This window comes from Abramis brama (genome assembly GCF_963993115.1).
Source record: "Abramis brama genome assembly, chromosome: 15".
NCBI classification, from domain to species: Eukaryota; Metazoa; Chordata; class Actinopteri; order Cypriniformes; family Leuciscidae; genus Abramis; species Abramis brama.
The window spans coordinates 5,935,122-5,962,054 of record NC_139977.1 but is presented as its reverse complement, the minus strand read 5'-3'; positions in this window follow the sequence as shown (position 1 = coordinate 5,962,054).

Sequence of the window (26,933 nt, the reverse complement as noted above, 5' to 3'; positions counted from 1 at the left end):
AATATATAGAATGAAAGTCTGAATATATATATAGAAAGAAAGTCTGAATATATATAGAATGAAAGTCTAAATGTATGTGAAAGTGTGAATATGTGAAAAGAAAGTGTACATTTGACAATTCTCACTGAATAATGTGTAGCTTGTTTTAGCCTTTTGAATTGATTCATTTAAAAATGTCATTCCCTGAAATTTTCCAATACTTTGGTGAGCTACAAGACTTTTTTGCAACAGTTGGTCATACTCTAAACAACATAAACAATTTAGAGTATACATCACGTTATCTCGAGGATCATATTTCCATTCTTGCAACATTCTTAGCGCTTATGGGCAGTCATGTTCAACAAAATGTTGCTGAAAGAACATTATGCATCATTCTCGAAGGAATGTATGAATCTTATGAATTCACCGCATTTGCTCTTCCGCGATGAAATAGCGAATTCATTTCTTCATCAGTAGAACGATGTTGAGTACAGTTGCCAGTATTTTGGCCCATACACGCTGTAACGGTCACCAGCTGGAGTGCCCTTGAGAACCACCAGAGGGCACTCCACACCCGACTATTGTCACTCTCTCACTAACTACATTTCCCATAACTCACTGCCCGGACTCATCATCACTAATTGCATTTACCTGTGTCTCATCATCCTTGTTAGTTTCAGCCTATTTATTCCTTGTTCATTCATTCAATCATTGCGAAGTTTTGTTTAGTGTCACACTGCAACTCTGAGCGTTTTTCCTGGTTTTCTTGTTTCTTGGTTTTCGGATTTCTTGCCTGTTCCTTGGATTACTCTCTTGCCTCTGACCCCTGCCTGTCTTGTTTTGTTTTTGTTTGTTTGTTTGGACTGCCTACCTGTGTTTTGACCCACTGCCTGTTTATTGGATTTACGTGTCTGGATTGCCTCTTAATAAAAGCTGCATTTGGATCTACCTTCGAGTCTCGGAGCAGTTCATGACAGACAAACAAAAACAAAACAAGACAGGCAGGGGTCAGAGACAAGAGAGTAATCCAAGGAACAGGCTAGAAATCCGAAAACCAGGAAAAACGCTCAGAGTTGCAGTGTGACACTAAACAAAACTTCGCAATGATTGAATGAATGAACAAGGAATAAATAGGCTGAAACTAACAAGGATGATGAGACACAGGTAAATGCAATTAGTGATGATGAGTCCGGGCAGTGAGTTATGGGAAATGTAGTTAGTGAGAGAGTGACAATAGTCGGGTGTGGAGTGCCCTCTGGTGGTTCTCAAGGGCACTCCAGCTGGTGACCGTTACACACGCATTCGCCAGGGTGTTAATTAGATGATCGTTACTTAAAATTGCTGCTACTAAATTTCACGCTCATTGTTCAAAATGTGTATAAAAAATAGTAGATGAAATAACACAAGATGGCGCTGATAACATCAGATTTTCATTCCATATATTCAGACATTCGTTTTATATATTCAGACTTTCATTCTATATATATTCAGACTTTCATTCTATATATTCAGACATTCATTCTATATATATTCAGACTTTCATTCTATATATATTCAGACTTTCATTTTATATATTCAGACATTCATTCTATATATATTCAGACTTTCATTCTATATATATTCAGACTTTCATTCCATATATTCAGACATTCGTTTTATATATTCAGACTTTCATTTTATATATTCAGACATTCATTCTATATATATATTCAGACTTTCATTCTATATATTCAGACATTCATTATATATATATTCAGACTTTCATTCTATATATTCAGACTTTCATTCCATATATATTCAGACATTCGTTTTATATATTCAGACATTCGTTTTATATATATTCAGACTTTCATTCTATATATTCAGACTTCATATTATAAATATAATTATTTCCTGAATGGCTTGCCATAGTATGTATGTATATATATATATATATATATATATATATATATATATATATATATATATATATATATATATACATATTATGGGGGGCCAAACAGGAAATAATTCTATGTAAATCCGAATATATAGTTAAAACTCTGAATATATAGTTGTAAATCCTGAATATATAGTTATAACTCTGAATATATAAATGTAAATCTGAATATATAAATGTAAATCCCGAATATATAGTTATAACTCTGAATATATAAATGTAACTCTGAATATATAGTTATAACTCTGAATATATAAATGTAAATCCTGAATATATAGTTATAACTCTGAATATATAAATGTAAATCCTGAATATATAGTTATAACTCTGAATATACAAATGTAAATCTGAATATATAAATGTAAATCCCGAATATATAGTTAAAACTCTGAATATATAAATGTAAATCCCGAATATATAGTTAAAACTCTGAATATATAAATGTAATTCTGAATATATAGTTATAACTCTGAATATATAAATGTAAATCCCGAATAGTTAAAACTCTGAATATATAGTTGTAAATCCTGAATATATAGTTATAACTCTGAATATATAAATGTAACTCTGAATATATAGTTATAACTCTGAATATATAAATGTAAATCCTGAATATATAGTTATAACTCTGAATATATAAATGTAAATCTGAATATATAAATGTAAATCCCGAATATATAGTTATAACTCTGAATATATAAATGTAAATCCTGAATATATAGTTATAACTCAGCATGTGAGCTCCGCTCAATATTCCGCTCTATGCCAATGCGCTCCACTCAATCGCTCACGGCCCAAGCACTCAAATCCCGCTCCGACATGAAATCTCAGTGTAACGTAGGCTACTGTACTATAGCCTTTGTTGATTATTTTTAAGGCATTGTTGGGGACATTTACCATTTTGCATAGGTGGTCTCAGCACATTGTTTGTGTGATAATAGGCCATTCTTTAAACTTTATTAGTTTCAGAAAGATTCTCGCGGATACAGAGACAGTTGAAACAAAGGCAGATCTTTATTTTACAAAAGCACAAGGTTTTGGTGTTATTGTGAATGTACACAAATAAAAGTAGACCCTTTGTAGTTGTCTTACACACTAATCTGTATGGCCAAAAATTGACGGAGTTTCTTCCGCTGTCATTAAAGAAAAATCCATCAGAACGCGCTGGCGCGTTCGTTGTACAGGGTTAGAGAAAAGCTTATTTAGTTTCATATTTATGTTTAAATAATATGCTGGGCTGCATTTCCCGAAAACCTTCTTTTACGCTATCATTCTTAAGTTATAACTCAGGCTTTACCTTAACGTTAATAAGTGTTTCCCGAAACGTTCTTAGTACGAATAATTTAGAATGAATAATTCAAACGAATGTCCAAAAAAATTTTTTTTATAATAATTAAATAAATTAAATGGGGGGGGGGGGGATCTTTTATACTTGCCGCCCTAGGCGGCTGCCTAGTTCGCCTAGGCACGCCGCGCGCCGGCCCTGCTTGCATGTTTATCGCTATTAGCAGTGGTTTATGAAACTTCAAAGGGTTTCCTTTAAAATGACACCAAAATTGTGTATTTAGACCACTATATGTGGGTATGGGAAGCTTTTCAATTTGGGTAGGCCAAATCCAGACGGAAATCCCTCAAAATGGTCTCAGAGTTTAGGTTAAACATACTCCTATAGCTAATCTACTACCTAACGGTTTGCCAGTTGATAAAACTTTGGATAATATAATTAATAACAACATAAAATCACATCAGTGTAATGACAATGTTCTTTGCATGAAAACACTTCAATTAGCAGAATTATATTTGTATAGACTGAGATGTAAAGAAACAGTGGTGGCCTATCGTAATGAACTGTCAATAGTGATAAGGTATAGCTAAGAGTGCTCCAGACCAACCATACGAACGAATGACTTACAGAAGGTATTCTTAACTAAGAACGTTTCGGGAAACACTTATTAATGTTAAGGTAAAGCCTGAGTTATAACTTAAGAATGATAGCGTAAAGAACGTTTTCGGGAAATGCAGCCCAGCATATTATTTAAGCATAAATATGAAACTAGATAAGCTTTTCTCTAACCCTGTACAACGAACGCGCCAGCGCGTTCTGATGGATTTTTCTTTAATGACAGCGGAAGAAACTCCGTCAATTTTTGGCCATACAGATTAGTGTGTAAGACAACTACAAAGGGTCTACTTTTATTTGTGTACATTCACAATAACACCAAAACCTTGTGCTTTTGTAAAATAAAGATCTGCCTTTGTTTCAACTGTCTCTGTATCCGCGAGAATCTTTCTGAAACTAATAAAGTTTAAAGAATGGCCTATTATCACACAAACAATGTGCTGAGACCACCTATGCAAAATGGTAAATGTCCCCAACAATGCCTTAAAAATAATCAACAAAGGCTATAGTACAGTAGCATACGTTACACTGAGATTTCATGTCGGAGCGGGATTTGAGTGCTTGGGCCGTGAGCGATTGAGTGGAGCGCATTGGCATAGAGCGGAATATTGAGCGGAGCTCACATGCTGAGTTATAACTATATATTCAGGATTTACATTTATATATTCAGAGTTATAACTATATATTCGGGATTTACATTTATATATTCAGATTTACATTTATATATTCAGAGTTATAACTATATATTCAGGATTTACATTTATATATTCAGAGTTACATTTATATATTCAGAGTTATAACTATATATTCAGGATTTACAACTATATATTAAGAGTTTTAACTATTCGGGATTTACATTTATATATTCAGAGTTATAACTATATATTCAGGATTTACATTTATATATTCAGAGTTATAACTATATATTCAGGATTTACATTTATATATTCAGAGTTATAACTATATATTCAGGATTTACATTTATATATTCAGAGTTATAACTATATATTCAGGATTACATTTATATATTCAGAGTTTTAACTATATATTCGGGATTTACATTTATATATTCAGAGTTATAACTATATATTCAGAGTTACATTTATATATTCAGAGTTATAACTATATATTCAGGATTTACAACTATATATTCAGAGTTATAACTATATATTCAGGATTTACATTTATATATTCAGAGTTATAACTATATATTCAGGATTTACATTTATATATTCAGAGTTATAACTATATATTCAGAGTTACATTTATATATTCAGAGTTATAACTATATATTCAGGATTTACATTTATATATTCAGATTTACATTTATATATTCAGAGTTATAACTATATATTCAGGATTTACATTTATATATTCAGAGTTATAACTATATATTCAGGGTTGCATTTATATATTCAGGATTTACAACTATATATTCAGAGTTTTAACTATATATTCGGATTTACATAGAATTATTTCCTGTTTGGCCCCCCATAATATATATATATGTCTTAGTCTAGCATTGTCGTTGAGCCATAGCCAATACCATCTTACATATCCTTAATGTAAAAAAAAAAAAAATATATATATATATATATATATATATATATATATATATATATATATATATATATATATATATATATATATTATTGTAAGTTGGAATATGAATATGCGTTGATGTTTTAAATGTCACCTATATTTGTGCTTGTATGTAAAATCTATTTTATTGCATTAAATAAATTAACTTTCAAAATGCAAAATATTGTACCTGTACCATGGTGAAACAACAACAACAACAATACATTTCCAATGTGCTACAATCAATTTTAAATCTAATATTTATATTTAAAATTATCTAAAATAAATATGGTAAACATGGAAAATTAATACAGTTAGGAATTATTAAATTATTAATGATTTATGTGTGTGTCACAAATTGTGGCCACTGTGTGAAGTACATTACAGTGCCTCTTCATTTTTATTTTATTTTTTATGTAGCTCATTTCCTTGCATGGTTATGATAAATAGTCCTCTATGCAAAATCTCTGAAGTATTATAATAAAGTTACAGCGCATGTGTTATATTTAGGTCAACCTGTGTGGGTGGTAATGTCTTATTTTTACTTTGACAAGATTGTTTCAGAGCTGTTTTAATGTTTATTTCTGCTGCTGCTGCTAAGAATGTTTGTGTGACTGGCGTTTTAAATCATTTTTAGTCATCTACTTTGCTATTATCATCTTTATTGTGCCAGTATTTTAGTACTGTAATTAAGTATTGTAAGAGCAATATCTATAGCAATCTATTACATCAGTTTGACAATAAATTCACTTATTTTTCCCTTTCTTCAGATTATTTCATTTTATAAAACAAGCTTATTTCTCAGTATTAATGCTGCTTACAGAGTCTTACAGAAGCACTCACACGAAACACAGGCTGAAGATGTAATGACTGTCTAGCCACCCTTCAGACACAGTTCATTGGCTTCATCATAAGCACAATATGTGCTGGAAAATAATTGTCTAAATGTCTATGAATTATCATCATTCTGTGTTTTTCTCAGAAGATGTGATTAATTGTGATAAACCCCATACAGCCTACTGTATCATATTTGATACACACATTTCTAAAGCCTCTTGATTAAAAAAAACTGTTGTGCACAATTTTCTGATTTTCAATTTACTATCTGATTGATAGTTTATTATTTTGTAAGCAATTAAAAGGCCTTTTATTATAATTCTTTACTATGATTCAAGTCTTTTTGCTGTGAAATACTGATTAATAAAACATAAAGGTAAGAATATTGTTAGTAATATTTCAAGATGAACGTTAACTGGTCTGAACCTAAGGTTTACTTGATACATGTTTTTTAGAAAAATCAAAGCAACTTGTTAAACTCTAAATGTTCCTCTAATTGCTCGGGGACAATCTTTTCCAGAACTTTTGAGACTAGAGGAAGGATAGAAATAGGCCTATAATTACTTGCTATATCCTTATCTCCCGATTTATTGACCGGTGCAATTATTGCTGTTTTTCATATCTCTTAATTAATGCAGTGTGAATGTTGTGAATGTCCTTAGACATAGAGTTACTCATGTTTATAATCCCCTTTTTAACTTTATCACAGGTTCAATAAACCGTTTAATTAAAAAAGAAAGATTTCTATTATTTTAAATGTCAGGCTTTAATTAATCATGAAAATAATTTTATTAAATCTTTTTCATCAATTGTTTATACCCCTTTTTTACTCTCTCATATAAAAAATGGTTTAGGTGACATTCACACTGAACATGTGTTTTTTTTTTTTTTTTTTTTTTTTTTTTTTACTCAAGGCACTGGAACGGAAAAACACAAGGTGCGTTTTGTAGAAGTTGAACTTCTTTTAATTTGACATGCAAAAAGCTGCAAAGTATGTGAGATTCGTATATAATGGTTAAAGTCGCCCGACAAGCACAATTACACAGAAAAGCAGTGCAGTAGAATGCAAAATCAAGTAACCTCTTTGTTTCACTTGCATTTGGACTGTGCAAATTTCCTAGCGGCACTTGATTTGAAACTTTATTTGGTGCAAGTAATCAATGCCCTCTTTCCAATGCTCACACTGCCACTATGGGTTAGCATGCTATCATTACTGCACGTAATTACTCTTCAAAGTTTCAGAAACAGCAACAGTTGAGTGACTTTAGGAGGCATTTTCCAACACAGACTTCTTGAGGCCACATCAAATGTCGGTTCTGACATCCTCTATGATTTTACCCAACATACTGGCTGATGTGACCTTGAAAAAATTCCTGAATGGAAACATCGCTACACAGGCTATGGTCCTACAAATAACCAGCGAGCCATTGATTCCCGTTAGCAACAAGCAAAGGGACGGAGCCGGATACCCTAACTGACTCTTTTACCAACACACATACACAAACTCTCTGGCAGTTCGCTCAAATGCACTTTCCATCACTTGCAGGCATAGTAAATGTGATATGGCCTCCCCTCCTCCCTGTCTCTTGCTAACATCAGCCATGCTGGGCTTTTAAGTGCTCAGACATTGAGTAATTAAAAGTTCTGCCATGAGCACTGTGTGCAAACATAAATTCTAGGACTACCTACTTCCGTTGACAAATGAGAGTAAGCATTTTAACAACATTATGCTATAAATTTTACAGATGGCAACCCTCGCTCCCAATTTTTTAAACTCTTCTTGAATGATTGAAGGATTAAAACACTGCATTATCGAAAGTGAAGCCCAGTGGTGACTTGTGCAACAGCCCGTTGGACTTGGCTGAAATGTTTACAGAAGCATCCACTTTGGTTTTGGACGCCTGTGGATGGGGGTAATGGAAAGTGACACTCTCTTGCCAGCTCTTGGCTGCAGGATATTTCACAGCAATCCCCACACACTCCGATGTGCTCATCACTTTGGGGAGGTCTCGGTATGAATGTGACCACAGCAGCCAGTGACAATGTCACATTATGGAACAGCCGCTCTATCCATTGCACATATTACAATACGTGACAACTCATATAGAGCTTCACTGTTGCTGTTTTAACCAACTGAAACTCATAGTGTATGAGAAATGACATTGGCTGAGCACATGAATTACAGCTCTTGACAGTAAAGCTCGCCAAGAATTTTCATTTTTTTGAATTTGCCGCTACTATTGGCTCACAGCAGTGTCAGTCACTAGAGAACAGACAGCGATTGGATAAATCTCTTTTCCTTATAGAACACTTTTTTCCTTTCCTTTTCTTAACCTTTTTCAACTTTTAACTCTTTATCGGTAGCCTGGGTTACCCGGTTTACCAATAACCCTCAGAAGTCTTAGGCAACAAGCATATTGCTGATAACCTGAAAAACCTTGAGGTCAACATGAAAATCAATTTGACCTTGCTTGATAGTAGCGCAATTGCTATTTTTGTGTATAAAAAAAGCAATTGTGCTGCACGCGTCTATCTGCGATTGAGGATATTTTGAAAGCTGTATGGACACGAGACAGAGTGGAGCATGCCTGGGCCCTAAGAGATGTCTGGCAGTTGTCTGAGCATCCTTATCTGATGTCATTGGACGTTTGTTTCAGCTAGTCCTCCAAGATCCAATCAAAATGTAGCAAACCTTTCTTCACTTTTGCAGTCAGAGAGGGGCCCCACCATAAAACAGGGCCCTGGAACCCTGGAATGTGCTGGTCACTACTCAAATATAGAATTGTCTACATATATATGTATCTATATATATGCAAATGAATCTTTCACTCGGTAAAGGCTAGTTAAATTAGGCAAATGCCAACATGGGCAATTGTTTGACATTCTCTTGTCCTCTGAAAGCATGAACAAAATGTCACCAAGTAAGGGTAAAAGTTAAAGGTAAAATTGAATGAATACAATGAATAAACGAAGGTTCGCATGCAGCAAAGAGAAATATGTTTATAATATTAGTTCAAATTAGTTAAACAAACAAATATGTTTAAAATTAGTCAATTTTCCTTTTCAACTTCAGCCATAATTTTACACATTCCTGGGTGATTTGATTTCACTGCACTGACACTATTGGAAGAGAAATTAACTGAGCTGCTTTATAGCTGAACTGAACTGAATCAACAGTGAACTGACTTCAGATGAATAATGACACTTATTGTCTTTTGTTTTACAGCATAATTTAAATTTGTTTGCATCATTGATCATTATTGTCCAGTTTATCACTGCTCTGAAACAATCTTTATTTATATAAAGCGCTATATTAATAAAGGCGTTTTGACTTGACTTGATGCAGTACATGGTAATATTTATGCATTTTTATGCCTGTTACTCGTGTACAGTAAGAAAAACCATTTGGTTCTGAGTTGATTCGCCACTTAAAGGAATAGTTGTTTCAAATCTGCATGAATGTCCTTCTTCTGCTGAACACAAAGGAAGATATTTTGAAGAATGTCGGTAACCAAACAGTTGATGGACCGACGTAAAAATTGAGCAATGCAACTTAACCATTTGAGAACTCAACTCCAGTAAGTTGTTTTTTTTTTTCTTTTTTGCACAATTCTGTCACTACATATTTGCTGTGATCATCCCCAAGTCAGAATTCCCTTTCAAGGTGTGAAATTGATTTCGTGTTTCTTTGTCCTCTCAGCGCACCATGATTTTCCCAACATCTACTGGTACATGTTCACAGTCAGTCTTACCGATGTATTTCCCGACTCTCCTATGCGTCACCTCCATGGAAGAGAGACATCGCACCAACCCTTACTGCATATCACCTTTCTATTTTCAACCCCTCCGCTGGAAGGTCATTAAAATGTTCTCCTCCAGTCACAATAACAGAGTGCAGGCTCCTAGTCTATAAATCCAGGGACGCAGACACACTGAGGATGATGTATGAGTGCAGACGCGGTTCATAAGAACATGGGCGATTGTGACGCGTGCCTGGTGATTCATGGGTGTGCTTGCTTCTCCACGTGTCTGCATGCTGGTAGATAGAGGCACAGCTAAATCAAACTTTATTGGAATAAAATGTAGCAAATCCTTGAGGAGCTAGCTCAAAATACTAAAATAAACCTAGAAAAACATCTACTATAGACCTTGATTTAGACTCAACATTCACATCAAATTATTCATACATCACATATGAATATATCAGCATGAAGGCGAATAAATAATGTCAGACTTTTCAATTGTGAAAAAATAAAAATAATAATAATAATAATAATAATTCATACAGTATTTTAATTTGTGTCTAGGGTTATTATCCTGCTGTTTCTATTTTTGAGCAGATTAAAAGCAGATTTTTTTTTTTTTCTGTTATTTAGTTATTTTTTTCATCCATTTTTTTTCTGTTTTAACAATAGGCCCAGTATCTGCTGATAAAAAGACGCCTACAGCATGGAGCTTCCTCCGACATACTTCACAGTATAGGTATAGAGTTTTTTGAGGTGTGAACCACACATATCGCTTTGAATTTTAGCTCCCTCAAAAGAACTGTTGAAAAAGTAGCAGCTTCAAAACAACTCTGATCTATAAAGAAATGCCCCTAAGTCAGTGATGTGGCGTATAAAAACGTCCCCCAAAAGGCCTATAAATATAGAGACAGTAGAACCAGTTGAATAAACAACTGTAAAGAAGAATCCATAGATAGATAGATAGATAGATAGATAGATAGATAGATATTAATTTAAATAAAATAATTAAATGAATAAAAAAATATTGGTGAAAAAATTTAAATAAAAATACCATATATGACCTCTTTACCTGTAAGAAAATCACCAGTACTTTTTTTCATTTAGAGAATGCTTACAACAAATATCTAGTGTACCGTTTCCTTTAAGGGGGGGGGGGGGACAAGGAAACACCGTTTCCTTTAAGGGGGTTTAGCATGGGAAACATTCATTTCACAAAGTTTCAAAAATAAAGTTGTACGTTTGATGGAGTATTTCTGTGCCAAAAATACTCCTTCCGGTTTGTCACAAGTTTCGGAAAGTTTTTTTCGAGTATGGGCCTGTGTGACGTCAGATGGGGCGGAATTTCCTTATACGGGTCCTAAGGGCACTTCTCCCGGAAGGGCGCGCGCGCACCCGTAGACCAGAGCGAGAGAGCGAAACCAATACGCCCATCAAAGCGCTGTGCTCGGCTTTAGGGAAGTAGGCTATTTGCCGGATTTGCAGATCGTCTAATGCTTAAGGATGGAGCAGTCACAACGATAAAGGTTCACGGTCGTGCGTTGGAACCGCAGGCGGTGAGTAAAACTGCTTCAAATGTCTGTGTGTTGTTAGCTATCGGCGCGTAAGCACAGCAAGTAAACAACATGATCACGTATAGTTAATGTATCTATGGAGCATGCGATGTATGGTGTGTGTGTGTTTAAATACATTTGTTTAGCTGGCCACTGTATGTGTCTGTTTGTTTATTGTAAAACCACTCCAAACAACAATACACAAAGAGTGTGAAAATATGTTTAAATAAATGAATTATTTCATAATAACCCTAGGGGGCCGTTCACACAAAGCGCGCTTCTTCATTGAAATGCGCTACTATTCCATTGTTTTTCAATGAAAGAACTAGTCGGATGTGCAAAACTGTTCCGCTTGCTACTGCTAAGTGCACATACAATAATCCATAAACCAATTCATGTCCTCATAAACCACGAGTAAACACACACAAATGTTGTAAAACTTGCGCATGACATGGTGTTCTAAAAACACTGCGCTCAAATTAAAATCATTTCTACTTTTAAAAAACTCTCGAGACCTTGTGTTTTTCCCCCATTTCACTGCCCATCTCACGTTTTTCTAAGCAAAAACTCGTTCTGTATGTATACATACAACCGGCACATCCGGGAACTTAACGGTAAATTTCGTAACCGCCCCTTTTTAGGGGAAAACAAACCAGACTTCCCATAGACTTAAATACAAAATAGCGGCACAAAACAACGTCCGTACCAAGCGGCAACCTCCCCGTCTCTCTCTTGAAACCAACACGGAAGTGAGTTAAACTGCAATTCGTTGACTGGCCGCTTGAGGCTGATGTCAAAAGTGAGTCAAATCTGTATCTCCCCCATGTTAAAATGCCAAATTTTACAGCAGAAAAAAACGTGTTTACAGCCTGGTGTCTGTATGTGGCTTTGTCTATACAGCTATTTTTGCCCTTCATGACAACTGTGAGGGGGGTGAATTTTTTTATAACTCATCCGTTTAGTTGATTAATATTTAAAGTTCTGCATAATTAAGGGTGTGGCCACTTGAGTGACAGGTGGGTTGTCGCTGATGTCAATGCTAGCCGCTTGTCTGTTGTTACTAGCCGTCACCAGTGTTGCCAACTTAGCGACTTTGTCGCTATTTTTAGCAACTTTTCAGACCCCTTTGGCGACATTTTTTCAAAAAAGCGACTAGCGACAAATCTAGCTACTTTTTGGACAAACCTCAGTAATATTCAAATGTTGCCAGTAGTACTGTCCTGCGAGCTCTTGCGTTCTCCCTGCCGTCACACACCTCTTTTTGCGTCTACCCTGTTCAGTGAATGGCTGAGAGGAGCAGCGGGCAGCGGCTCATTCTTCTGTTGAGCGCACGGCAGCTGACTGACGCGAATCAGCAGTGTTTTTCACTGACTTTGTTGATCACTTATCTGCTTCTCTTTTGTTTTATATTAAATTTAAACCATTTTAATTTGCTTTCTTTTCTTGTGCTTAATACTTGTAATACTCACTATCACAGAGCTTTAGTTCATCCGATTCGCTAACTCTCTCAGATAATTTTCCACATAGGCCTATAAAAAAATGTAGTCATTCACTATATTATTGTCACAATCTACTGAGGAACGAAGACACAGAAATAGGTAAACAATGTTTATTGGACACGTAGTGCAACTCCACGAAACAAGAAGGCTCGGGGTCTCTTCAGAAAACTCAAATCTCAGTCTTTATGGATGCTGAAGTGTGAACAGACTTTATAGATGCTGAAGCTTGAACAGTCTTAGGAATATCACCGCACGTGAGAGGAGACGGAGAGAAGATCAGCAAATCACCGATGAAGGGCTCAGGGGTGCTCACCACGCCAGCGGCTGCTTGGGGAACACAGACAAGATGTTAGGAAATAACAACAGGTACTTGCAAGAGGTAATTCCTGGAATCAGACAAACGATGTGAGAACCAGGGAGTCACAGGTATCAAAGGACGAGACCGGACGCTGGTTGTAGAGTGACTGAGGTTTATATAGAGTGTGCATCAGAGGTGAGTGGTGATAAGGTGCAGGTGCAGATGATTAGAACTCCGGAGATGATGAGCGGGACCAGGTGCGCTGAGTTAAGGCTGATTGAGGTGTGTCATTGTTGAGTGACTCCGTGACAGTACCCCCTCCTCCACGGCCAGCTCCTGAGGGCCGTAGACCCCGACGACGAGGGCGACCCCGTGGGCGGGGCCCTGGACGATCCGGATGGTCGCGATGGAAATCTTGGAGGAGCGTGGGGTCCAAGATGTCGTCCCGGTGGACCCAGCAGCGCTCCTCTGGTCCGAACCCCTCCCAGTCCACAAGGTACTGAAGCTGACTCCCCCGTCGTCGGGAGTCCAAGATGGTGTGGACCTGGTACACTGCGGGGTCCACAGGAGGAGGAGGGGGTACTTCGCCGGCATCCGAATCTGTGGACAGAGGGGTAAGAGGTGCAATGTAAGGCTTCAGCAATGATACATGGAAGGTGGGTGCTATCTTGTAGTGACGGGGAAGTACAAGACGATAGGACACCTCGTTGACCTGCCTCAAAATCGCGAAAGGCCCGATGTACCTGGGACTCAGCTTACGTGAGGGCAGCCGGAGGCGGATGTCCCGGGTCGAAAGCCATACCAACTGGCCTGGAGTGTAGTGGGGGGTGGTTCTTCGACGGGTATCAGCTTGTTGTTGGTGCCTCCGGACTGCCCTTTCGAGATGAATATGGGCTGAGTCCCAGACCCTCTCACTCTCCATGAACCAATGTTGTACTGCTGGGACGTCCGATGGTTCACCAGTCCATGGAAATAGTGGCGGTTGGTATCCCAGGACACACTGGAACGGTGTTAGACCGGTAGAGGACTGACGAAGGGAGTTCTGGGCATATTCTGCCCATGGGAGGTACCGGCTCCAGTGGTCCTGTGCTTCGTGACAGTAGGTCCGTAGATACCTCCCAATCTCTTGGATCTTGCGTTCCGCTTGGCCGTTAGATTGAGGATGGTACCCCGACGTCAGACTGACTGAAACTCCCAATAGTTTAAAGAAAGACTTCCAGACGCGCGGGACAGAGCATCTGCCTTGAGGTTCTTTGATCCAGGACGGTAGGTTACGGAGAAGTGGAAGCGAGTGAAGAATAACGCCCACCGTGCTTGACGAGGATTCAACCTCTTGGCGTCTCTCAGATATTCCAGATTGCGATGGTCCGTGATTACCTGGAATGGGTGGTTAGCTCCCTCCAACCAATGTCTCCACTCCTCTAATGCCAGTTTAATGGCTAACAGCTCACGGTTGCCCACATCATAATTCTGCTCCGCCGGGGACATTTTGCGTGAGAAGAAGGCACATGGTCGGAGTTGTGGAGGGGTCCCCTGCCGCTGTGACAGCACCGCTCCTACTCCGTTGGTAGAGGCATCGACTTCTACAATGAATGGTTTATCAGGGTCGGGATGGCAGAGCATAGGGGTGGAACAGAAGGCTTTCTTCAATGTTTCGAATGCTGCAGTGGCATCGGAAGACCAGGTTAATTGTTTGACCCCCTTCCGTACCATCGACGTCACAGGAGCACAGATCTTGCTATAGTCTTGTATGAATCGCCGATAAAAATTGGCAAAGCCGAGGAAACGCTGCAGCTCCTTAAGGGTCTGAGGTCTAGGCCAGTGGATGACTGCCTCCACCTTGTTCCGGTCCATCGAGATTCCTTCTGGTCGGATCACGTAACCCAGAAAATGAATGGTTTCTTGGTGGAATTCACATTTCTCTAACTTGAGATACAATTGGTACTCACGAAGACGCTTCAGGACTAGCTGTACATGATTTGTTGTCGTCGAGTATCGTTCGAGAGAACAACCAGCGCTGTAACGTTATTTCAGTTTTCCTCTGTGAACATGCACTAATGGATGTCTGACAATTTCGTTGCTTTTTGGAGTTTTCAGATTTAAAAACGTCAATAAAGGCTCGTTCGTTCTGCTCTCACGGAACAGATATAGATTATAATATTCTTATGTACCGTCAGATGAAATCATGCAGGCGTCGGCGCTTTCTCCGTCCATGCTATAAATGCACATCCATGAATGAGCGCGGATTTTCCAGCGCATTTACTTGAACTTCATAGGCAATATATCTATAACCCATTTGAGAGGCGGCCAATATCAGAATTTAAAATGGACTGAATAAGCTCTCTACGAACTTGACGAGCGATGCCACGCTGACGGACCATAAGAAAGAGTGACTGACATGTATGCACATAAATCACTGTCACACACACACTCTCAGAGTAATATAGTTACTGCATAATACATTTTCAACTAACGTTAGCAGAATAGTACAGAATCACAATACACAGTCTCACTTGTAGCCGTGTCTTTTAAATATTATAATATAATATTTCGAAGGGCAAAAACAGGAACTTTTAATTGGCTTTACATCATCAGCTAACTCGATCACGTCGAGCCATAGATATAAACAGTGTTTATAGATATATCATAGATATAAAACAGTTTTATATCATAGATATAAAACAGTGTTTATATCTATGACGTCGAGCTAGGTGATTTCGGCTCCTCAGCTCCACTCACGCCCCGCCTGTTTGCCTATTTTCTGTTATCCGGGAGTGACGCGAGGCCAAGATGGCGACGGCCGGCTCCGCCTACTTTAGGCTTCAAAAATGCTCTTCAGAAACCTACGGGTGACGTCACGGACACTACGTCCATATTTTTTTACAGTCTGGTCCGTACACAGCCGGCAGACGTGTATAACTTCAGAAATCACTTAAGCTAGATGAAATATGTCGAGTAATTATATGTCCACCCTGCCTTCCATAGAGCGTGAACGATACATTTATAAACTTAATTTGGGCAACTTAATACCATGACCTTACCAGCGTCAAATTGGTCTAACAACCCCACCCAGTGGCCAGAAGTGTCTTTCCCGGACATTTACTCGTACCTCATCGAGTCACCAGGTAGCCAGTGAATGATTTTACTTCGGTTTTAAGAAGTAAACATCTTTAAATGTATAATATTATGTCTTTATATTTAGAGTAGCTACTGAGTGCACTTTTCTGTCCAGCCATACAACTAGCCTGATTTAGCTTTCGATAGCATCATCCGTAATTCATTATATTTCCATAACAGCAAGATATTGATGATGATGGCAGGCAGAGATGGGCATAAATACATGGAAATGTATTTAAAATAAAATAAAAATACAAAATACTGTGTGGAAGAATTTAATTAAATACAAATACATAATAGGGGTAGCCTACTGTGTGAAAAAAAATGTTTAAATACAAATTACATGTTTGTAAGGGTTAGTACACGTCCTCAATCCGATACTGTGTATGGCGCTCGCCGGTTTGTTTTCCCCTAAAAGTGGGCGTGAACCTTTTCAGAGACGTTCTATGACGCTACGCCGGTTGTATGTATGCTCGTGATTCTTTAGCTCCGCCCACACGGCACGCCTCCAGCCGCTCGGTTTTTTCCGGAAAGACTCGGTACAGCCTATCTTTCTTTTATAAATATAATAAAACTAAAGACTTTTTGGAGATATAAAGGATGCAACACTACTCTATAGGTACTCAAGATTAACATGAGATTGACTGAAACTGAGTGTTTCACCCCCCCTTTAACAATCACTACACTGAAAGGAAAAAGTCCACTCTAATGGGCCACTTACAGGACACCGTTTTCAACTAAAAACGTTAAAAAAATGTATGCGCTTTGCACGCTCATTTATGCGGTAATGGTGTTTTGGGGGGCCCGAAAAAGCAAAGTTTTTGAAAACAATACCATTATTGTCTCCACGTAAACAACAAAAATGCACATTTGTGAAAACGGTGACATCATGCACATGCATATTATGTGTTCAGTCTATAGGCTAATAATGTTTCTTTACAAAGTGGAATTGCCAACTACTGGCCTGGCATGAATAAAACAGCGATTTTAGTTGTTTTCGCGGATCCGTGTGAACGAGCAACGTTTTGACAGTGGTGTTGTCTGTATGCAAAGAAAGCAAAGGAAAACCTTTCCGTTTTTAGTCCAATGGCTGTCGTGTAAATGTACCCTAAAAGTCAAGGAAGATATAAGAGTGGGGAACGATATATCCAGGTTTCAGGAGGCTTAAATACAACAGCATCCACTCCCATTGCCAATCAGTGCTGCATCCTAATTCGTATTACTAACCCTTTACGGATAGTATACGAAATTAGAATTAATGTGTCCTAAATCGTAGTACGTTGAAATGAGTATTCCAAAGATACCCGTATGGTCTACTTTTTCCGGTTAAAATCTGAAATGCAGATCCATACACACTCTGGGCCCTATTTTAACGATCTTAAAAGCAAGTATCAAGCGCGAAACGCAAGTAACTTTGTGGGCGGGTCTTGGGCGCTGTTGCTATTACACCGGCGGGATAAATGACTCTTGCGCCCGACGCAAATCTAAAATGGGTTGGTCTGAAGTAGCTTCATTATTCATAGGTGTGGTTTGGGCGTAACATGAAATAAACCAATCAGAGCGATATCTCACATTCCCTTTAAGAGCAGGCGCGCTTGTTCCATGGCGGATTGCTATTATAACGGCGGATTTGCCAGGCGCGTGCCAGGAGCGGTTCACAGCCGAGGAGACCGACGTTCTCGCCAGGGCCGTAAAACACAGAGAAGTGACATTGTATGGGGATGGAGAAACCCACCCAAATTAGCTTCGGTTTAACAGGCGTATGATAATTTTGGTAAATGTGTAAGCTAGATTTATGCCTATTTTTTCACATCTTCATGGACATGATTTCCCTCGTGTGTTAATATTTTTCCTTGTAATAATGTATGGTTTTCTAAAAATGAGAACTGCTGCATCTGTGTGTAGATGAGATAAGCAAAGTGTATGCGCGATGTGCACACGCTACATTGATTATGGCCAAGCATGCGCCCTTAAAATAGCATGAATAACATGCGCAACATTGAGCGTTGGACGAGGACGAAGGACGGTTAAGTAGAGTTTAGATTAAGCTGTTTGAGTGATAAATTGAATGTGAGGATTGTAACTGTGACATGATGATTGACAAGGCAGTTTAAATGGTGACAGGATTCATGTAGCTAAGCGACAGAGCGGTCCGTTAAAGATGCAATTAAGACTAAGTAGTAGCCTAGCTTATGTCCCAAAGCTTGCCTAGTCTTCTGATACTCAAAATGTACATACTTTTAGGGAGCAAAAACAAGAAAGAAAGAAACATACTGGAATATGTTGCACACAAAACACACCCTGCCCAACATCACTCAAGTCCAAATAAAAACACTCACGCATAATACACGTGAAAAATCAACACAGATTATTCCTTCATTTCATTTCAGAGTCTTTTTGTGAACATTTAATTTGAAAGGTTCTGACTCCATTGCTGCTTTGCTTTCTGCATTAATTAAATGCCACAAAAAATAAACTGAAGCTAAATTTGAAATCGCAGTAAAATATAATTAAAACCGAATGACCTTTACTATCACTAACAACCTTAACACTCTTTATAAGCAAATGCTATTTTCATGCAGCCAGCTTCCGTCAGTATCCTGATGACTAGCGAGTGTTCTGACTTTCAGCATCCCTGCGGAGTTATTTAAACAATCAGTGCGCTGGCATTTGCTCCTCACGTTATTCCATGAAGGTCAACATTTTTAAAAATGTTTGCAGTACAAATAACTACAGAATTTGTAAGTGATCAGTAATTTAGCAGATGCTTCTACTGTTAGCAGCTTATTAGAGGGAGAAACCTGGGGTTAAGTGCCTTGCTCAAGGGCACAATGGTGATAGCTCATGGCTAGTGTTCACTGGCACACCCTAGAGTCTGTTCACTGACCACATGATGGATTCTGCACACACAAAATGAGCAAGTACAGAGACTGGTACAATGAAGGGCATTCTACAGCAGAGGAAAAGTTTAGGTTTTAGTATAGGAGCTTGCACTTTGAGAGAATAGGATGGATTATGTAATAACATGCACTTGCAGTTCTAAATAAAGTGCTTTACAGGTATACATTTTACATAAAACGTCCCAGGTTGGAGCAGTACTGTAAACTTTTGATCAGTTATATGTATCCAATCCATTTAAACCCCAGATCATCAGTGTTCTCTCTGAAAATACCTCCTATTCCTCTTTCTAAGCAGTAGCTATCATGAATGACCTAAAATATACATTATTGTTCAATCAGCATTAGACATAATTTAATCAATAATTGATCTGCTCAAGCACTGGTTTATTCAAAAGACGAAATCAATTATTTCCCAAAGGCCCACAGGCAAATGGCATTTCTATTCTTTTTGTAGACTTGCTCTCAGAAGATGACATGGAGATTTGTCAATTTTACTTTTCCCTTTATAAAAAAAAAAATAAATAAAAAAAAACTTTAATTCTTCTATTGAACACGAAGATTAGCAGTATAATCACACTACTCATTTCCATAAATTGACTACATATATAGTAACCAAGGGCTGCAAAAAGCCTCAAACAAGTGCTCCATACCACTTGTATTCACAATATTCCAAGTCTTCTGAAATCATATGGTAGTTTTGTTTGAGGGACAGATTGAAATGTAAGTCATTCAGGACAATAGCTTAATATTAGAACTTACTAAGATATATTTGTGGAAACATGATTCAGTATAAGTAGTCAATTGGCTTTGTGATGGATCAATATTATATGCACATATATACTGTATAGTCATATACTTGTGTAAAGTAGACCCATGCTAAGGCAAAAGCTGTTTTGTTTCTGTAAACCGAGTGCTTACAAATGATATTTACAACGCCAATGTGGCAGGTGGGATACAACTAATAGGGTTTAGGCCCAGACAACTGTGGTCCAGTACAAAAAATCTAATTTTATTTTCTTTTTAAAATCAAGGAGCAGACACACAGTAATTCGCTCCAAAAAGTGTTTGGATTTCACAGCAAACATATAAGGGAATTTTTCACAGAAAACAAAATGCACTGTACATCAAATCAAACAACAAGGCACACATAATCACTACACTCTATTCACAACGCACACACACACACACACACACACACACGCACACAGGAAAGAAGGAGAATAATGCTGAATCTTACCAGTGGGAGGCTAGTGGCTCAAGCAATGAGCATCCATGGAAAATACCCCAATCACACGTGCCGAGTTCACACACACACACACACACACCCGCAAAGGAAATGACCACACTTGGTGAACACACAGCCACTGCACACACCAAGGGACCCACCACCGCAAGGGCACTGCTACCACTGGCAGCTCTCAGCACCTTGACAGAGGGGGGGATAGGTAAAAGTTGAATACAAATTTTCACACACACAAGTTACAGTAACCAGGGGGCTAGTAGACCACCCGTTCTAAAGCCCAAGATAGTACTAGGGCTAACAATATGAATAAAGACTAACACTCACATAGTGAGCCAAAATAGACAACCAAACATGAACAAAGCAAAAATAAACCATGCACAATAATAAACAAATAAACAAAGACACTGCCGCAGCGAGAATCAACACCTTCCAAGGTCTCCAGTCGGTGTGTTTCCAATCAAGGAAACAAAAAGAATCAAACAAAAACATCAATCACAACAATCAGGCCAATCCCCTTAGATATCAACAGCGGGAGAAGGGCCTCCAGACAAAAGTTCAAAGAAATAAACACAAACACAGCAAGCAACTTAACCTATGTAAAAAGACAGAAAAAAAACAAAACAAATAAAGTGGTGCCAGTCCATCAAACACTCTCTACACTCAAAGACACATTCACAACAAGGATGGACAAGTATAAGAAATCCAACTTAGTCGAGCAGGCAACTGTGTAATAAGCCAGCCGTCTGCTAACTTGAGCTAGCCGCGGGTCCAATAATCATAGGTCCCTTGGGAAAGAGCAACCGGGTACGACAAAGAAACCCGTGAGCAAAGCGTAACATGAAAAACGTATAAGCAAAGCAGCAGATGTTCGGCGCCGATGTAACCAACTGGAGGCCGCACCCCCGGCTAAATGGCACTCCCTGAAATACACAGGATGTCTACTTAAATCCGTATCTCACATTAACCATTCAACTATTACTCAGTGTAGCAACATACCTATAATTAACAGCATTGAGTCTCAGGGCCCCAAGCTCTGATTGGTGATAGCAGGGCACACACTCAGCTGATGAAAGGGCTGCTGCAGCACCGGGGATTCTACAGCATGAAAGAACCCAAGTTATGAAGTCAAACGAGTGGAAAGAGAAACGGAGCTAATCATACCTGCGATGCTACGGTAAAACGGATAACCAAGGCAGACGTCAGGTCGCTGGGCAGGTAAACAAGACAAAAGTTGCATGCCGGTGACGTCAATTGTCAAAAGAAAAGTCCCGTTTTATAAAGGGGCTTGGCCATCGCGGTTTGCTCGCAGTTAACTGTCCAGAGCCACTCACAGCACAGCAAGTGCCACTTGGGGAGGCATGAGCAGGACAGCTGCATCCTGCTACTATCTGCCCCCAACTTTCTAAATCGTAGCCCCGACGATTAAAAGAAAACATTATCAAAACAATGAACGGGGCTAGGTGGGGGATTCACCATGTAAAGGTAGAACTACACACTGGGTCAGAGACCTGGAGGGCCTCTGTAGCTGGAACCGATACAGGTCGTGGCAGATGATGGATATTAGCGTGTTTTCCCGCCGTGGACCGGGATGTTTTCCGTCTGGACACATCACCAGCATCTGGGTACGCAGAAAGTGAAGCTGTCAAAGAGGTGGGTAAATCATCTGTCATTTCATGATGGGATGACTGTGCCAAAGAACTAAGCTCTGGCGGGGATATACCTGGAGGTGTATGCTGGAGCTGCGACTCCAGATTAGTTATGACAACTGGTCTACTGAACTCTGGCAAGCCAAGAGTAGCAGGCCCTTCATGTCTCAAAGCCATCAGGTCAGAGACGGAATAGGGGTCCTCGGTAGGCCGGGCGCAAGGGAAGGATTAGCAGACAAAGGTTCACCTGGGCCGACTGGAGCAGACAAGGGGTTCTGTACCACAGCCTTCAAGAGAGAGCGGTGCACTTGACGAACCCTGGTAAGGTCGACTACTGGTTCCACCGTATAGACCGACCCACCATCCTTAGATGCCCTCAGGATCTGATGCACCACTGGGCTCCACAGGTCACAAATCTTATGGCGCCCACGGGTGCTGAAGTCACGCTAAAGCACCTGCTGACCCTCCACCAGTGGAGCATCTTGAACGTGCTGGTCATAGTTCTTCTTCCGGAGTACAGCCGCTATGTCCAACCGCTCTCTGGCCCCTTGGAATGCTACCTGCAGTCGGGCCTAGTGCTCCTGCACCCACTCATGAACCGTACCACCGACTGGATCCCGAACCCTGCCCAGAAGGAAATCGACTGGCAATCTAGGCTCCTGCCCGAACATGAGGAAGAATGGAGACTCTCCAGTGGACTGGTGGGGAGTAGTATTGTAACAATAGAGCAATTGCGGCAGACAGGATGGCCAGGCCCGCTTTCTAGATACAGGCAGGGTCCAGCTGCTGGATCAGGGAACTTTCAAAGCTGCGGTCCTGATCGGAGTGAATCCGAGCAGGAACCCAAAACTTGGAAAACCATTCTGCCACCAGCACGCATGCTACAGTGGGAGCGCGCTGATCATGGGTGGGAACTGCCAGAGTGTACTTACTGAAAACATCAGTCATCACTAGGACATTCTCCACACCAGTCCTACCAGGCTCCAGGATGGTGTAATCGATAGCCAGGATCTCATTAGGCTGTGAAGCCAACAAATGTCCCATGAAACTTTTGGCGGCTAGTTGAAAGTTCTTGGCAACCTGGCATCGCTCACATGCCTGACACCACTGAGCCACTTCCGCGGACATACCATCGTTGGCGCAGCAACTCTAGTGTTCTCTCCACCCCTTGATGGCCATGCTCCTGGTGAACCTGAGTCAGCACATCCTGTTTTAATGATGCAGGCAGCAACACTTGAAGCAAGCACTGCCTCTTTCCCGTCAGGGCGCAATACTTGGCAATATAAGACCTCACCAGTTTACAGTAGGCAATCCCACTGGCGAAGCAGTGCCAACACAGTTGGGGACACCTGCTTCCGTTCCTCGGAGTTAGGCCGCTGCTTACGTCGCCAAAACCGCAGGAGTTCCCGGATAGCACGGTCGGCCCATTGGAGAGATGAAACATCAGTGGGCCAACGGCATGGCAAGGCAGTGATGGTCGCCTGCACATTTCCCAGCGGCAATACCTGCTGGAGTGGTTTAGGCAAGGAGGCATGGCTTGCATATCCGAGGGGCCAGGGGGATGTTGGCGAGACAAAGCATCTGCATTCCTATTACTCCTAACGGAACGGTATTTTAACTCAAAGTCAAAGGCAGCAAGCTGGGCTGCCCAACGCTGTTCAGTGGCGCCCAGCTTTGCCGATGTTAGATGACTAAGTGGGTTGTTGTTGCTGAAGACAATGCATTTGTGACCCAACAAATAGTCACAGAATTTGTCTGTCATGGCCCATTTAAGGGCCAGATATTCCAGTTTCATTGAGCTATAATTTTGCATATTATGCTCTGTGGGCTTCAACCCCCGACTGGTGTATGCTATGGGCCATACCTTGCCCTGTTGCTCTTGGGAGAGTACCGCTCCCAAGCCGTCATAGCTTGCTAAATAAACCTCCAAAATAAAAGGAAGGGAAAAGTCTGCATATGCAAGCACTGGCGCAGTGGTCAGTTTACGTTTCAGGGCTTCAAAGCTACCATTACACTCATCGCTCCATATGCTAATATTGCCCTGCTCAGACCTCCGTTTTGACTTGGTGTTTCCTTAGGCAGCCACCAAGCAATGTAGAGAGGCGGCCAACTTGGTGAACCCTTGCACAAAACGGCGGTAGTAACTTGCGAACCCCAGAAAAGAACGGAGCTCTGACCACTTCAATTTTACCTGGGTCAGTGGCCACACCCTGGTCAGAGATCACATGACCCAAATACTGAGCCCGTTGCTGGAAAAAGGCACATTTAGAGAGCTTTGCCTTCAGCCCCTCTCGCTGCAGCCGTCCTCCATCTGGAAGCCGCTCCTTAGGAGGGGGGCTATATAAAAATCACCAGTGAGAGTGCCCGGGGTTACAATCAGAGGGCACTCCAATCCGGACTATTAACTAGTGATGTATGTCTCGAGACCGCTTTTATATGGTCTCGATCTTGTCACGGTGTTACGATCTTTTAAGGTCTAGGAGATGTTACGCAACATTTATTTTATTATCACTGCTGATGGCTGAATAAAGTGGAAAAGACACATGACAGACTCAACTTAGAGACAAACTGGATTTTTATTGACACAAAGCCGAAGCCACTAGATCCAGTTCTCAATAATAATGAAGTGCGCTATGTACAATGTTAAAGATATAAATTGAACAAAAAGAAATAAAAGGGAAGAGAACCAAAAAAAAGTGGCGCCAAAAGAAAGAACAGAATATAACAAAACAATCCTTATACTAAACCTAAACCTAACCAAAGTAAAAGGTAGAAAGAAAACCAAAATCTTCGGTGCATCCGGCACCTAAATAAACTAGCTACTAAAACAAAACATACACAGAGTGGCGCTCACTCCTAACCTAGTGTATCTAACAAATAAACAACACTACGGGCATTATGTATACCGCGGCATACTGACCTGTCGTTCTCTTTCCCAAAGAGCCGTGTTACAGGACCCCATAACATTGAATTAAGACACACATCGAAGCTATTATCTCGAAGATTGAAACATAACAAGTACTAGAGGTACAGATAAACCGAGCACAAAGCACACAACTCATTCCACTACAAAGAGCAAGACTTCACTATATAACTCATTCCACTACAAAGAGCAAGACTTCACTATATGGATCTCAATTCACATTTTAGATAACTCAAACCGCTACACAAGCTCGTGGTCACTTCAGAGAGAGAGAGAGACCGCATGAATGAGCACGCCATCCCTTTGAACCCAGCTGGACAACTCTGATTGGCTCCCGGACGCCGCCCCAATGATGAGTGACGTCCCGCTAGGCCAGTCACAGCAGCCTGCGAGCCGAGAGCGAGCTAGAAACAGAGAGAGATAATGAGTACAAACAATCAACACGTGCAAAGTATACTAGCGTGCGCAGACCAGTGAAAACAAGACAAAACACACGTGGAACGTAACACTTCCCCCCTTAAGAATCAACTATATGGGATGTCTCAAACACATAGTTGTTCAAATACAAACGCTCAAATGCCACCATGGGCAACTCTAGACAGTGCGTCGGCGATGACATTCTCGACACCTTTCCTATGCTTAATTACCAAGTTGTAACCTTGTACAATCAGAGACCAGCGCATCAAACGCTGATTCTGATTATACATGCGTGATAAAAAACTAAAGGATTATGGCCGGTAAACACGGTGACCGGAATGTTACTCGATCCGACATACACGTCAAAATATTGAAGTGCCATTAAAAGTGCTAATGCCTCCTTCTCGATCGTCGAATAATTCAACTGATGTTTGTTGAACTTCCGTGAAAAATAACAGACCGGATGATCAATTCCATCCTCACCTGTCTGAATCAACACAGCTCCAGCACCAACAAAACTCGCATCTACATCGAGTTTAAAAGCAAAGTCACAGTTCGGTGCGGCTAAAACAGGTGCATTACACAAAAGATCCTTGATCGTATTAAAAGCATGTTGACAATCCTCAGACCATAAAAACGTACGAGATGGACGCAGTTAATGGATGTGCAATCGTCGAAAAAATTTTACAAAAGCCACGATAATAGCCAGCCATCCCTAAGAATCGACGGAGCTCTCGTCGAGTGGTTGGAGCAAGGAACTCAGCTATAGCCGTAACTTTTGCTTCTAACGGGCGCACCTCCCCTTGACCGACTTCCTTCCCGAGATACGTAATAGTGGCCTGCCCAAACTCACATTTGGCTAAATTTAAAGTCAACGAGGCTTTCTCCAAACGCTCGAAAACTGTTCGCAATGACGAAATGTGTTCTAGCCAATCGGTCGAGTAAACCACTAAGTCATCTAAGTATGCATTGCACTTAGGTACCCCAGACAACACGATGTTAATAAGCCGCTGAAAAGTGGCCGGAGCGTTACGCATGCCGAAAGCCATTACTGAGTACTGAAGAAAACTATCAGGAGTAACAAATGCAGAAATGTCAGAAGCACGACTCGTAAGAGGAACTTGCCAGTAGCCCTTTAACAAGTCTAACTTACTGACATAACGGGCTGAACCGAGATTGTCGACACAATCTTCCATGCGCGGTAAAGGGAAACAGTCGGGCACAGTCACCGCATTGATTTTTCGGTAATCAGTACAAAATCGCGCTGTGCCATCGCTCTTCTGCACTAATAAGCATGGAGAACTCCAAGGACTACAGCTGAACTGAGCAAATCCATGCTCTACTAGATACTCAACCTC